Source organism: Leuresthes tenuis, unplaced genomic scaffold (assembly GCF_036924035.1).
Source record: "Leuresthes tenuis unplaced genomic scaffold, fLeuTen1.0.hap1 SCAF_1, whole genome shotgun sequence".
Lineage (NCBI taxonomy): Eukaryota > Metazoa > Chordata > Actinopteri > Atheriniformes > Atherinopsidae > Leuresthes > Leuresthes tenuis.
In genome coordinates, this window is record NW_027325355.1 from 43,644,170 (window position 1) to 43,657,593 (window position 13,424).

The window sequence follows — 13,424 nt, forward strand, 5'->3', positions numbered from 1 at the left end:
GCACTCTGCAGTTCCCCACCCCTGTTTTAATTACACCTTAGACATCACTACTTATCAAACACACACATACACATTAGGTCTTGCGGGGTGGTTGCACTGAGTTGCATCTGGTGGGCGGGGCTCTTTGGGTATGTAGGCTGCCCAGAGGGCCGTGCTCCCAGTTCTACCAGTTCGGGTTTGGGTCACACTTCATCAACTGGATAAGGATATTATATAGCTCCCCAAATGCAAGTGTCAGGACAAATGATCAAACTTCTCCAAGCTTCAGTCTGCAGAGAGGTACAAGACCGGGTTGCCCACTTTCTCCCTCACAATACTTTATATATTTTTGATAGTAGTTTTGGGGTGCAGATGCTTAGAAATTCTGCTACCCTAATCGGGAGTTGTAAGTCTGGTTGGTGGAGGATATATTTCTTTCTTATTATAGACTTAAGTTGTTGATATTCTAGGAATTTATTGCTGCCTATCTCATGTTGTGATATGAGCTCATCAAATGAAATAAAATTTCCATTTTGGATTATATGTTCCAGATGTTTGATTCCTTTGATCTTCCACAGAGTAAAGTTTAGCATTTTTTTGTTTTGCAGGATGTCAGGATTGTTCCAGATGGGTGTAAGCTTACACGGGACAAGTGAAGACTTTGTTATTTTTAGAAATTCCCACCAGGCTGTCAGAGAGGTGCTGATGTTAATGCTTTTAAAACATTTGTGATTTTTTTACGTTTTGACTAATAAGTGGCAGGTCAGAGATTTCCAGATTATCACACAATGCTTGTTCTATATTTATCCATGGTTCATCTATTGGGCTAGGTTTAAACCATTTTGATATATACTGTAACCTATTGGCTAAGGAATAGCGCTGAAAATGAGGTAAATCTAATCCACCACTTTCCTTGGTTTTCTGTAGCGTTTTTAAACTAATACGTGGTGGTTTGTTTTTCCACAGAAATTTGGAGATGCATGAATCTAGTGACTTAAACCAAGTAGCAGGTGGTTTTATGGGGATCATTGAGAACAAATAGTTAACTTTTGGTAGTATCATCATTTTAATGGTTGTAACTCTCCCCATAAGTGATATAGCTAAGAACTTCCAACAAGAGAGATCGTCCTCTACTGTCTTTAATAATTGCACATAATTTAGCTTTGTTAGCTCTGAGAGCCTGGAGGAAATGTTTATGCCTAAATATCTAATATTTCCTGACTGTAAAGTGATCGCATGTATATTCTGGACCCTACAGTTAATGGGCAGAACTGTGGTCTTAGACCAATTGATAGAGTAGTCAGAAAGTGCTGAGAATTTATTTATGAGTGTGATCGTGTGAGTGAGAGACGTCTGTGAGTTGTGGAGGAAAAGTAATACATCATCAGCATAAAGACTTATTTTATGCTCAATTATTTTGGGGTTGGATGCCTTTAATATTTCTATCTTGTCTGTTAGCAGCTGCTAAAGGTTCGATGAAAATAGCAAAAAGTGATGGAGAAAGTGGGCAACCCTGTCTTGTACCTCTCTGCAGACTGAAGCTTGGAGAAGTTTGATCATTTGTCCTGACACTTGCATTTGAGGAGCTATATAATATCCTTATCCAGTTGATGAAGTGTGACCCAAACCCGAATTTTTTTAATGCTGCGAATAAAAATTTCCAGTTCACTCGATCAAATGCTTTTTCTGCATCTAGAGAGACTATTGTGGTTTCCAGGTTGTCGATGGTAGAATCGTCTATGAGATTAATTAGCCTGTGAGTGTTAGTGGATGAGTGTCTACCCTTTATGAAACCTGTCTAGTCAGGATGTATTATAAGTGCAGTTATTTTTTCTATTCTTTTGGCGAGGGCTTTACAAATTATTTTGAGGTCTGCATTTATTAGAGTTATTGGGCGGTAGCTGGATGGAAGTATGGGGTCTTTTCCTAGTTTCTGTAGCAGGATAATGTTAGCAGAGTTCATGTGTGGGGATAATCTGCCATTCTGCTTAACTTGTAATACCATTTTGTGAAATGCAGGTGCCAAAACAGTCCAAAATTCTTTGTAGAACTCTGCTGGAAAACCATCTGGTGGCCACCCGGGGCTTTGTTACTAGGCATATGTTGAAGGGCTTCATGGAGTATGGGTGGGTTGGTGCAGGTCCTGGTGCCAGGCTTGTTGCTCTGGGACCTCCAGGGTGTCCGCAGGTGGTTGTTTTCTTTAGGGTGTTGGGGCGTGCGGTGGGCGTTGTGCTTTTCCCCTGTTGGGGGGGTGGCCTGGGTGATGGTGGATCTCAGGCCCGGGCTGCTGCGTCTGGTGTGACCGGGTGGTTTGTTTGTTGTTGTTTGTTTGTTTGTTTGTAGAGGTCCTCCGGAGTGGGGTGGGGTTGGGTTGAGTGGGGTGGGGTTGGGTGCGTACCTTCTGGGGATACAGTCGCTGCAGGCCCCGAGCCTGGTGGACATCAGGCCCTCCTGCCCTGTGTTGGGTCCCAGGTAGTGGGGGTGCATATTGCAGCCAGTCCCCCGGTGTATATCCCCATACCCCTCTCCCTTTTGGCTCCTGTACACAGCACGCTGTGTGCCCGCTGCGCTACACCCCAGCGGAGTCAAGGGAGGGAGGACGTGTGGATGTGTGGATGTATGGGACGTCAAAGTGTGTGTGGTGATGATTGGGCCTGGGTCTGGGACTTGCCATCGCCTAGCCTGCCTGTGCTTCTCCCAATAGGGGGGCGGCGTTGCCTCTCCCCACTGCTCGCAACTTCACCCACCTGTGGGCACGTCGTGACTCCCAGTAACTTGGCCAGGGAAGCTGGGGCAGGCGCTTGACCCACTGCGTGGCTGTCTGTGGTGCTTGGCCCTCCCGGGTATTGGGTGGGGCCTCTGCCGGGGGGTTTTGGGGCGTTTTGGGTTCCTGGGGCCCGGGTCCGTGGCCTGGTGGGGTCGGTGGGCTGTTGTCCCTGGTTCCCGGGGGGCCTCTGCCCTATGCTTATGGGGGCTCTGTCCGGGGGCTTCCACTGCTGTCTACTGGGTGGATCCGTGGTTGTCCCTGCGGTGGGCATCCTGGGTTCTGTGCTCCGTGGGGGCTGCTGGTGGCCTGGGTCTTGTGGGCCTCTCTGCCTGCTTCTGATTGCTTGGGGGGGGCTGTGGATTGTGGCACTCATAACTAAGCACGGTTATCATGTAGGTCCTGTGCCATGGGTGTTGCATGTTCCCCCCACACACACACACACAACACACATTCATTAGTCCAGTAGCAGTTGATGTATTACCATGTCGCCTCAGGTCATCTATATCCACAGTTGTGTTGTATGCGATTGCCACTACTTGTGCTTGTTGTTGTTTGTTCTCTGCTTGTCTGCTTTCAGGTGCTCCTGGTGGCGCAAAGGCTGGATTCGCAACAGAGACCATGGATTATTGTCTGTTTTGTTTTTTTACAGGTGTAGCAGCTGGTTGTCTGGTTTTTGTTTCTTTTTTTGTTCTGTTTCCTCTTCTTTCCTTTTCCCCCGGTCCGGTTCAGTTCCATTACATGTTATATATAACAAGAAATAAATAAATGGGCATCAAGGGGAGCTTTACATTTATAAAACTTCCCTTGGCAAAGCAAATCAGTTTGGCATAAAAGGTATTCACAATTCTGCTGCCATAATGCTGAACAGAACAAGGGAAAAAAGTGAAGGAATTCATTTTACAGCTAAATCCTCATAAAGAGCGTATTGCTCAACCATAAGTGTGGTTCTTTCTCATACAAGGTTATACAAAGAAGTTTATGTTTGAAACCAGCTTAAACATGGACAAATATGAAGGACAAAGCAGTTTTAACTTGGTTTGAGTGAAGCAATTAATTTTATGGCAATATCTGAAATCTTGACTATCTACTTAAAAGAAAGCGAATTTCGGATTCCAGAAGAACAAGTGTGGTTCTTTCTCATATAAGGTAATATAAAGAAGTTTATACTTGAAACCAGCTTAGACATGGATAAATAAGAAGGACAAAGCAGTTTTAACTTGGTTGAAGTGAAGGAATTCATTTTACAGCAAAATCCTGAATCGTGCATAACTCCTCATAAGGAGTGTATTGCTCAAACATGTGTTGTTTTTTTCTCATACAAGATTATAAAAAGAAATTTATGTTTGAAACCATCTTAAACATTGACAAATATGAAGGACAAAGCAGTTTTAACTTGGTTTGAGTGAAGCAATTCATTTTATGGCAATATCTGAAATCTTCACTATCTCCTTGAAAGAAAGCGAATTTCGGATTCTAGAAGAACAAGTGTGGTTCTTTCTCATATAAGGTAATATAAAGAAGTTTATACTCGAAACCAGCTTAGACATGGATAAATAAGAAGGACAAAGCAGTTTTAACTTGGTTGAAGTGAAGGATTTCATTTTACAGCAAAATCCTGAAACGTGCATTACTCCTCATAAGGAGTGTATTGCTCAAACATGTGTTTTTTTCTCATACAAGATTATAAAAAGAAATTTATGTTTGAAACCATCTTAAACATTGACAAATATGAAGGACAAAGCAGTTTTAACTTGGTTTGAGTGAAGCAATTCATTTTATGGCAATATCTGAAATCTTCACTATCTCCTTGAAAGAAAGCGAATTTCGGATTCTAGAAGAACAAGTGTGGTTCTTTCTCATATAAGGTAATATAAAGAAGTTTATCATTGAAACCAGCGTAGACGTGGATAAATATGAAGGACAAAGCAGTTTTAACTTGGTTTAAGTGAAGGAATTCATAGTTAGCAGTTCCTTGATGAGGGATATTTCAGACACCAAAATCCATTTTCTAAAGAGAAATAAAGAGAAAACAACAATCACTTCTGTTAAAGACTGAAAAAGAAATGTCACCCATGAAATCAACAATGCTTTTAGGGACTTCTATAAAACCTTATATTCATCACAAAATGATCCATCAGACAGTAACATAGATCAGTTTCTTAGTAATATCAACCTTCCAAAATTACAAACCGAACAGGCAATGGCTCTGGATTCACCTCTCTCAATAGGAGAACTCCATGAAGCCCTTCAACATATGCCTAGTAACAAAGCCCCGGGTGGCCACCAGATGGTTTTCCAGCAGAGTTCTACAAAGAATTGTGGACTGTTTTGGCACTGCATTTCACAAAATGGTATTACAAGTTAAGCAGAATGGCAGATTATCCCCACACATGAACTCTGCTAACATTATCCTGCTACAGAAACCAGGAAAAGACCCCATACTTCCATCCAGCTACCGCCCAATATCTCTAATAAATGCAGACCTCAAAATAATTTGTAAAGTCCTCGCCAAAAGAATAGAAAAAATAACTCCACTTATAATACATCCTGACCAGACAGGTTTCATAAAGGGTAGACGATCATCCACTAACACTCGCAGGCTAATTAATCTCATAGACTATTCTACCATCGACAACCTGGAAACCACAATAGTCTCTCTAGATGCAGAAAAAGCATTTGATCGAGTGAACTGGAAATTTTTATTCGCAGCATTAAAAAAATTCGGGTTTGGGTCACACTTCATCAACTGGATAAGGATATTATATAGCTCCCCAAATGCAAGTGTCAGGACAAATGATCAAACTTCTCCAAGCTTCAGTCTGCAGAGAGGTACAAGACAGGGTTGCCCACTTTCTCCATCACTTTTTGCTATTTTCATCGAACCTTTTGCAGCTGCTATCAGACAAGATAGAAATATTAAAGGCATCCAACCCCAAAATATTGAGCATAAAATAAGTCTTTATGCTGATGATGTATTACTTTTCCTCCACAACTCACAGACATCTCTCACTCACACGATCACACTCATAAATAAATTCTCAGCACTTTCTGACTACTCTATCAATTGGTCTAAGACCACAGTTCTGCCCATTAACTGTAGGGTCCAGAATATACCTGCGATCACTTTACAGTCAGGAAATATTAGATATTTAGGCATAAACATTTCCTCCAGGCTCTCAGAGCTAACAAAGCTAAATTATGTGCAATTATTAAAGACAGTAGAGGACGATCTCTCTCGTTGGAAGTCCTTACCTATATCACTTATGGGGAGAGTTACAACCATTAAAATGATGATACTACCAAAAGTTAACTATTTGTTCTCAATGATCCCCATAAAACCATCTGCTACTTGGTTTAAGTCACTAGATTAATGCATCTCCAAATTTCTGTGGAAAAACAAACCACCACGTATTAGTTTAAAAACGCTACAGAAAACCAAGGAAAGTGGTTGATTAGATTTACCTCATTTTCAGCGCTATTCCTTAGCCAATAGGTTACAGTATATATCAAAATGGTTTAAACCTAGCCCAATAGATGAACCACACAGCTTCTGGCCACAAATATGTTTGAACACCTTTAGAATGACTCGAAATCCTAATTTACAGCTCATACAATACAAAATTCTTCATAGAACACACTATACAGGACAAAGGATGTTCAGGATGGGTCTAACACACTCTAACATCTGCTCACATTGCACAGATAACACACCTGATGATTATGCACACGCTTTGTGGTTTTGTGCGCCTGTCCAGAAGTTCTGGTTTGAAGTGTGTACGGACCTATCAACGTGGCTAAAGTGTAGCATTCCTGCATGCTGGGTGACTTAGACAACATCAACATGGAAATTAACTCAGCACACATGGTCCTCACAGTGTTATGTATCGCAAAGAAAACTATTCTCATGAACTGGAAAGTGAAGAATAATCTGTGTATTAACCTGTTTAGAAATGTTCTTTTAGATTATATTAGCATGGAAACAATGTCTGCCTCCTTAAAACATCAATTGGCTGAATTTCATTCTCTCTGGTCCCCGCTGATTAACTGTGTGGCTTCGGGCGTCTGGTGGTCTCTCGGGTCGTGGGGACCGGGTTGGTCATTGCTGGGGGGGACTGTGTGTCGGGCTTGGAGGGCAGTTTTGGGGGCTTGCGGGTGGGGCTGTCTTGCTGTGTGGGGCGGGGTCCCTTAGGGGCCTTGGGGTGGTGGCTGCTGGCTCTATACCGGGTGGCTGGGCCGCTCTGGCGTGGGTGGTGGTGCTGGGCCTGGGCCCTGGTGGCTGGGCGCTGCCTTGCGCCCGGGGGGGCTGGGTTGCCCTGGACATGCCACAGTATGGGTGGGTTAGTGCAGGTCCTGGTGCCAGGCTTGTTGCTCTGGGACCTCCAGGGTGTCCGCAGGTGGTTGTTTTCTTTAGGGTGTTGGGGCGTGCGGTGGGGGGGTTGCTTTTCCCCTGATGGGGGGGGGCCAGGGTGATGGTGGGTCTCAGGCCCGGGCTGCTGCGTCTGGTGTGACCGGGTGGTTTGTTTGTTGTTGTTTGTGTGTTTGTTTGTAGAGGTCCTCCGGGGTGGGGTTGGGTTGAGTGGGGTGGGGCGGGGTGGGTACCTTCTGGGGGTACAGTAGCTCCCGGAATATGGTCGCTGCAGGCCCCGAGCCTGGTGGACATCAGGCCCTCCTGCCCTGTGCTGGGTCCCAGGTAGCGGGGGTGCCTATTGCTGCCAGTCCCTGGCTGCCCTCTCCGGGGGAGAGTAGCTCTCCCGGTGTATATCCCCATACCCTCTCCCTTTTGGCTCCTGTACACAGCACACACTCACACATGAAGGGTTTTGGGGGGCGTGTGTGTTCTGTGGGGTGTAGTGGATGGGGCCACGTAGGTGGTCCCCTTGGCTGCACTCTGCAGTTCCCCGCCCCTGTTTTAATTACACCTTAGACATCACTACTTATCAAACACACACACACACACACATTACGTCTTGGGGGGTGGTTGCACTGAGTGGCATCTGGTGGACGGGGCTCTTTGGGTATGTAGGCTGCCCAGAGGGCCGCCCTCCCAGTTCTACAAGGTTGGCTGCCCCTCAATTTTAATCGCTCACTATTAGAAAATATTGAAGAGCCAGAAGGGTGAGGGGAGGGGTCTTCTCACACCCCTGCTTCCTGGTTGCTGCTCGGGAAGGAGTGGCCAGGAGGAATTAATTATTCTGCTGGTTCAGGGTCTGTGGTGGCTGGGGGGCTGCTGGCCCCATGGTGTGCCCACTGTGCTAGACCCCAGCGGAGTCAAGGGAGGGATGACGTGTGGATGTATGGGACGTGAAAGTGTGTGTGGTGATGATTGGGCCTGGGTCTGGGACTTGCTGTCGCCTGGCCTGCCTGTGCTTCTCCCAATGGGGGGGCGGCGTTGCCTCTCCCCACTCCTCGCGACTTCACCCACCTGTGGGCACGTCCTGACTGCCAGGGCTCTTGGCCAGGGGCACTGGGGCAGGCGCTGACCCACTGCGTGGCTGTCTGGGGCGCTTGGCCCTCCCGGGTATTGGGTGGGGCCTCTGCCGGGGGGTTTTGGGGCGCTCGGGCTCCTGGGGCCGGGTCCGGTGCACGGCCCATGTCTGGGCGGCTGGGGCCTGGTGGGGTCGGTGGGCTGTTGCCCCTGGCTCCCGGGCGCCTCTGCCCTATGCTTATGGGGGCTCTGTCCGGGGGCTTCCACTGCTGTCTTCTGGGTGGATGCGTGGTTGTCCCTGCGGTGGGCATCCTGGGTTCTGTGCTCCGTGGGGGCTGCTGGTGGCCTGGGTCTTGTGGGCCTCTCTGCCTGTTTCTGATTGCTTGGGGGGGCTGTGGATTGTGGCCGTGTACACTTATACACTCATAAGTAAGAACGGTTATCATGTAGGTCCTGTGCCATGGGTGTTGCATGTTCTCACACACACACACACACACACACAATACACATTCATTAGTCCAGTAGCAGTTGATGTATTACCATGTCGCCTCAGGTCATCTATATGCACAGTTGTGTTGTATGCGATTGCCACTACTTGTGCTTGTTTTTGTTTGTTTGTGTGTTTGTTTTTTCTCTGCTTGTTTGCATGGTCCTCGCAGTGTTATGTATCGCAAAGAAAACTATTCTCATGAACTGGAAAGCGAAAAACAGTCTGTGTATTAAGCAGTTTAGAAATGTTGTTTTAGATTATATTAGCATGGAAACAATGTCTGCCTCCTCAAAACATCAATTGGCTGAATTTCATTCTCTCTGGTCCCCGCTGATTAGCTTTATCACATAGTGGTGGTGGTGGGTTGCTGTCCCGTCGCTCTGGGCGGTTGGGTGTGTGCTGGGGGGGGGCTGTGTGGCTTTGGGCGTCTGGTGGTCTCACGGGTCGTGGGGACCGGGTTGGTCATTGCTGGGGGGGACTGTGTGTCGGGCTTGGAGGGCAGTTTTGGGGGCTTGCGGGTGGGGCTGTCTTGCTGTGTGGGGCGGGGTCCCTTAGGGGCCTTGGGGTGGTGGCTGCTGGCTCTGTACCGGGTGGCTGGGCCGCTCTGGCATGGGTGGTGGTGCTGGGCCTGGGCCCTGGTGGCTGGGCGCTGCCTTGCGCCCGGGGGGGCTGGGTTGCCCTGGACATGCCACAGTATGGGTGGGTTGGTGCAGGTCCTGGTGCCAGGCTTGTTGCTCTGGGACCTCCAGGGTATCCGCAGGTGGTTGTTTTCTTTAGGGTGTTGGGGCGTGCGGTGGGGGGGGGTGCTTTTCCCCTGTTGAGGGGGGGGCCTGGGTGATGGTGGGTCTCAGGCCCGGGCTGCTGCGTCTGGTGTGACCGGGTGGTTTGTTTGTTGTTGTTTGTTTGTTTTTTTGTAGAGGTCCTCCGGGGTGGGATGGGGTTGGTTGAGTGGGGTTGGACGGGGTGGGTACTTTCTGGGGGTACAGTAGCTCCCGGAATATGGTCGCTGCAAGCCCCGAGCCTGGTGGACATCAGGCCCTCTTGATGTCCTGATGTGTTGGGTCCGAGGTAGCGGGTGCCTATTGCAGCCAGTCCCTGGCTGCCCTCTCTGGGGGAGACTAGCTCTCCCGGTGTATATCCCCATACCCCTCTCCCTTTTGGCTCCTGTACACAGCACACACTCACACATGAAGGGTTTTGGGGGCGTGTGTGTTCTGTGGGGTGTAGTGGATGGGGCCACGTAGGCGGTCCCCTTGGCTGCACTCTGCAGTTCCCCACCCCTTTTTTAATTACACCTTAGACATCACTACTTATCAAACACACACATACACACTAGGTGGTTGCACTGAGTGGCATCTGGTGGGCGGGGCTCTTTGGGTATGTAGGCTGCCCAGAGGGCCGTGCTCCCAGTTCTACCAGTTCGGGTTTGGGTCACACTTCATCAACTGGATAAGGATATTATATAGCTCCCCAAATGCAAGTGTCAGGACAAATGATCAAACTTCTCCAAGCTTCAGTCTGCAGAGAGGTACAAGACCGGGTTGCCCACTTTCTCCCTCACAATACTTTATATATTTTTGATAGTAGTTTTGGGGTGCAGATGCTTAGAAATTCTGCTACCCTAATCGGGAGTTGTAAGTCTGGTTGGTGGAGGATATATTTCTTTCTTATTATAGACTTAAGTTGTTGATATTCTAGGAATTTATTGCTGCCTATCTCATGTTGTGATATGAGCTCATCAAATGAAATAAAATTTCCATTTTGGATTATATGTTCCAGATGTTTGATTCCTTTGATCTTCCACAGAGTAAAGTTTAGCATTTTTTTGTTTTGCAGGATGTCAGGATTGTTCCAGATGGGTGTAAGCTTACACGGGACAAGTGAAGACTTTGTTATTTTTAGAAATTCCCACCAGGCTGTCAGAGAGGTGCTGATGTTAATGCTTTTAAAACATTTGTGATTTTTTTACGTTTTGACTAATAAGTGGCAGGTCAGAGATTTCCAGATTATCACACAATGCTTGTTCTATATTCATCCATGGTTCATCTATTGGGCTAGGTTTAAACCATTTTGATATATACTGTAACCTATTGGCTTACAACTCCCGATTAGAGTAGCAGAATTTCTAAGCATCTGCATCCCAAAACTACTATCAAAAATACATAAATTATTGTCTAAGATAGATGACACAATGTCTTTACCATCCTAAAAATGGGAGGCAGATTTATCCATCAGTTCTAGTCATAGCTTCTGGCCACAAATATGTTTGAACACCTTCAGAATGACTCGAAATCCTAATTTACAGCTCATACAATACAAAATTCTTCATAGAACACACTATACAGGACAAAGGATGTTAAGGATGGGTCTAACACGCTCAAACATCTGCTCACATTGCACAGATAACACACCTGATGATTATGCACACGCTTTGTGGTTTTGTGCGCCTGTCCAGAAGGTCTGGTTTGAAGTCTGTACGGACCTATCAACATGGCTAAAGTGTAGCATTCCTGCATGCCCCACACTGTGCATACTGGGTGACTTAGACAACATCAACATGGAAATGAACTCAGCACACATGGTCATCACAGTGTTATGTATCGCAAAGAAAACTATTCTCATGAACTGGAAAGCGAAGAACAATCTGTGTATTAACCAGTTTAGAAATGTTCTTTTAGATTACATTAGCATGGAAACAATGTCTGCCTCTTTCAAACATCAATTGGCTGAATTTCATTCTCTCTGGTCCCCGCTGATTAGCTTTATCACATAGTGGTGGTGGTGGGTTGCTGTCCCGTCGCTCTGGGCGGTTGGGTGTGTGCTGGGGGGGGGCTGTGTGGCTTCGGGCGTCTGGTGGTCTCTCGGGTCGTGGGGACTGGGTTGGTGATTGCTGGGGGGGACTGTGTGTCGGGCTTGGAGGGCAGTTTTGGGGGCTTGCAGGTGGGGCTGTCTTGCGGTGTGGGGCGGGGTCCCTTAGGGGCCTTGGGGTGGTGGCTGCTAAGTACTGGAATCATACACTTCCTCTATGTAACCAGATAATTGCCGAGAAAGGCTGACTTGTAGTGGGCACATCTTCCTCCCTGATGTGATTATTCTCTGCAGCTGAAACTGAGACTCTCAGATCAACAAAGAAGCAGCAGCTGCTGAAGATGACCAACTTCCTCATGTGTCACAGGATGATCAGACGTTGCAACAAAAGACATGCAGGTGGTCGAGAGAAGAGAAGAAGCTTACAGCACCTGGTATTCCCAAGAGATCTCCCATCCAAGTACTAACCAGGCCCAACACTGCTTGGCTTCCGAGATCAGACGAGGTCAGGCATGTTCAGGGTGGTGTGGCCGTAAGCAACAATGTCTCTGACAAATGTGCATTATATAGGTACTGGAATCATACGGTTCCTCTATGCAACCAGATAATTGCCGAGAAAGGCTGATGTGTAGCGGGCATATCATCTTCTCTGATGTGGTCATTCTCTGCAACTGAAACTGAGACTCTCAGATCACTTCGTGTCTTCCAACAAAGCAGCAGCAGCTGAAGATGACCAACTTCCTCATGTGTCACAGGGTGATCAGACGTTGCAACAAAAGACATGCAGGTTGTAGAGAGAAGAGAAAACGCTTACAGCACCTGGTATTCCCAAGCAGTCTCCCATTAAAGTACTAACCAGGACCAACCCTCCTTGGCTTCCGAGATCAGACGAGGTCGGGCATATTCAGGGTGGTGTGGCCGTAAGGAACAATTTCTGTGACAAATGTGCATTATATAGGTACTGGAATCATACACTTCCTCTATGTAACCAGATAATTGCAGAGAAAGGCTGACTTGTTATGGGCACATCTTCTTCCCTGATGTGATTATTCTCTGCAGCTGAAACTGAGACTCTCAGATCACTTGGTGTCTGCCAACAAAGCAGCAGCAGCTGAAGATGACCAACTTCCTCATGTGTCACAGGGTGATCAGGCGTTGCAACAAAAGACATGCAGGTTGTAGAGAGAAGAGAAAACGCTTACAGCACCTGGTATTCCCAAGCAGTCTACCATCCAAGTACTAACCAGGCTCAAACCTGCTTGGCTTCCGAGATCAGACGAGGTCGGGTATATTCAGGGTGGTGTGGCCGTAAGCAACAATAACTGTGACAAATGTGCATTATATAAGTACTGGAATCATACACTTCCTCTATGTAACCAGATAATTTCCGAGAAAGGCTCACTTGTTATGGGCACATCTTCTTCCCTGATGTGATCATTCTCTGCAGCTGAAACTGAGACTCTCAGATCACTTCGTGTCTGCCAACAAAGCAGCAGCAGCTGCTGAAGATGACCAACTTCCTCATGTGTCACAGGGTGATCAGACGTTGCAACAAAAGACATGCAGGTGGTAGAGAGAAGAGAAAAAGCTTACCATACCTGGCATTCCCAAGAGGTCTTCCATCCAAGTACTAACCAGGCCCAAACCTCCTTGGCTTCCGAGATCAGACGAGGTCGAGCATGTTCAGGGTGGTGTGGCCGTAAGCAACAGTGTCTCTGACAAATGTGCATTATATAGGTACTGGAATCATACGGTTCCTCTATGCAACCAGATCATTTCCGAGAAAGGCTGATGTGTAGTGGGCACATCTTCTTCCCTGACGTGATTATTCTCTGCAGCTGAAACTGAGACTCTCAGATCACTTTGTGTCTGCCAACAAAGCAGCAGCAGCTGAAGATGACCAACTTCCTCATGTGTCACAGGGTGATCAGACGTTGCAACAAAAGACATGCAGG

General features: G+C 46.9%; 4 pseudogenes; all 4 read right to left on the bottom strand.

Moving 5' to 3' along the window:
• Positions 1-11,888: 11,888 nt before the first annotated feature.
• LOC140299362 (5S ribosomal RNA) lies at positions 11,889-12,007 on the bottom strand (annotated as a pseudogene).
• A 269-nt stretch (positions 12,008-12,276) lies between these two features.
• LOC140291007 (5S ribosomal RNA) lies at positions 12,277-12,395 on the bottom strand (annotated as a pseudogene).
• Positions 12,396-12,664: 269 nt separating this feature from the next.
• Positions 12,665-12,783, bottom strand: LOC140269389 (5S ribosomal RNA; annotated as a pseudogene).
• A 272-nt stretch (positions 12,784-13,055) lies between these two features.
• Positions 13,056-13,174, bottom strand: LOC140295125 (5S ribosomal RNA; annotated as a pseudogene).
• Between the last annotated feature and the right edge of the window lie 250 nt (positions 13,175-13,424).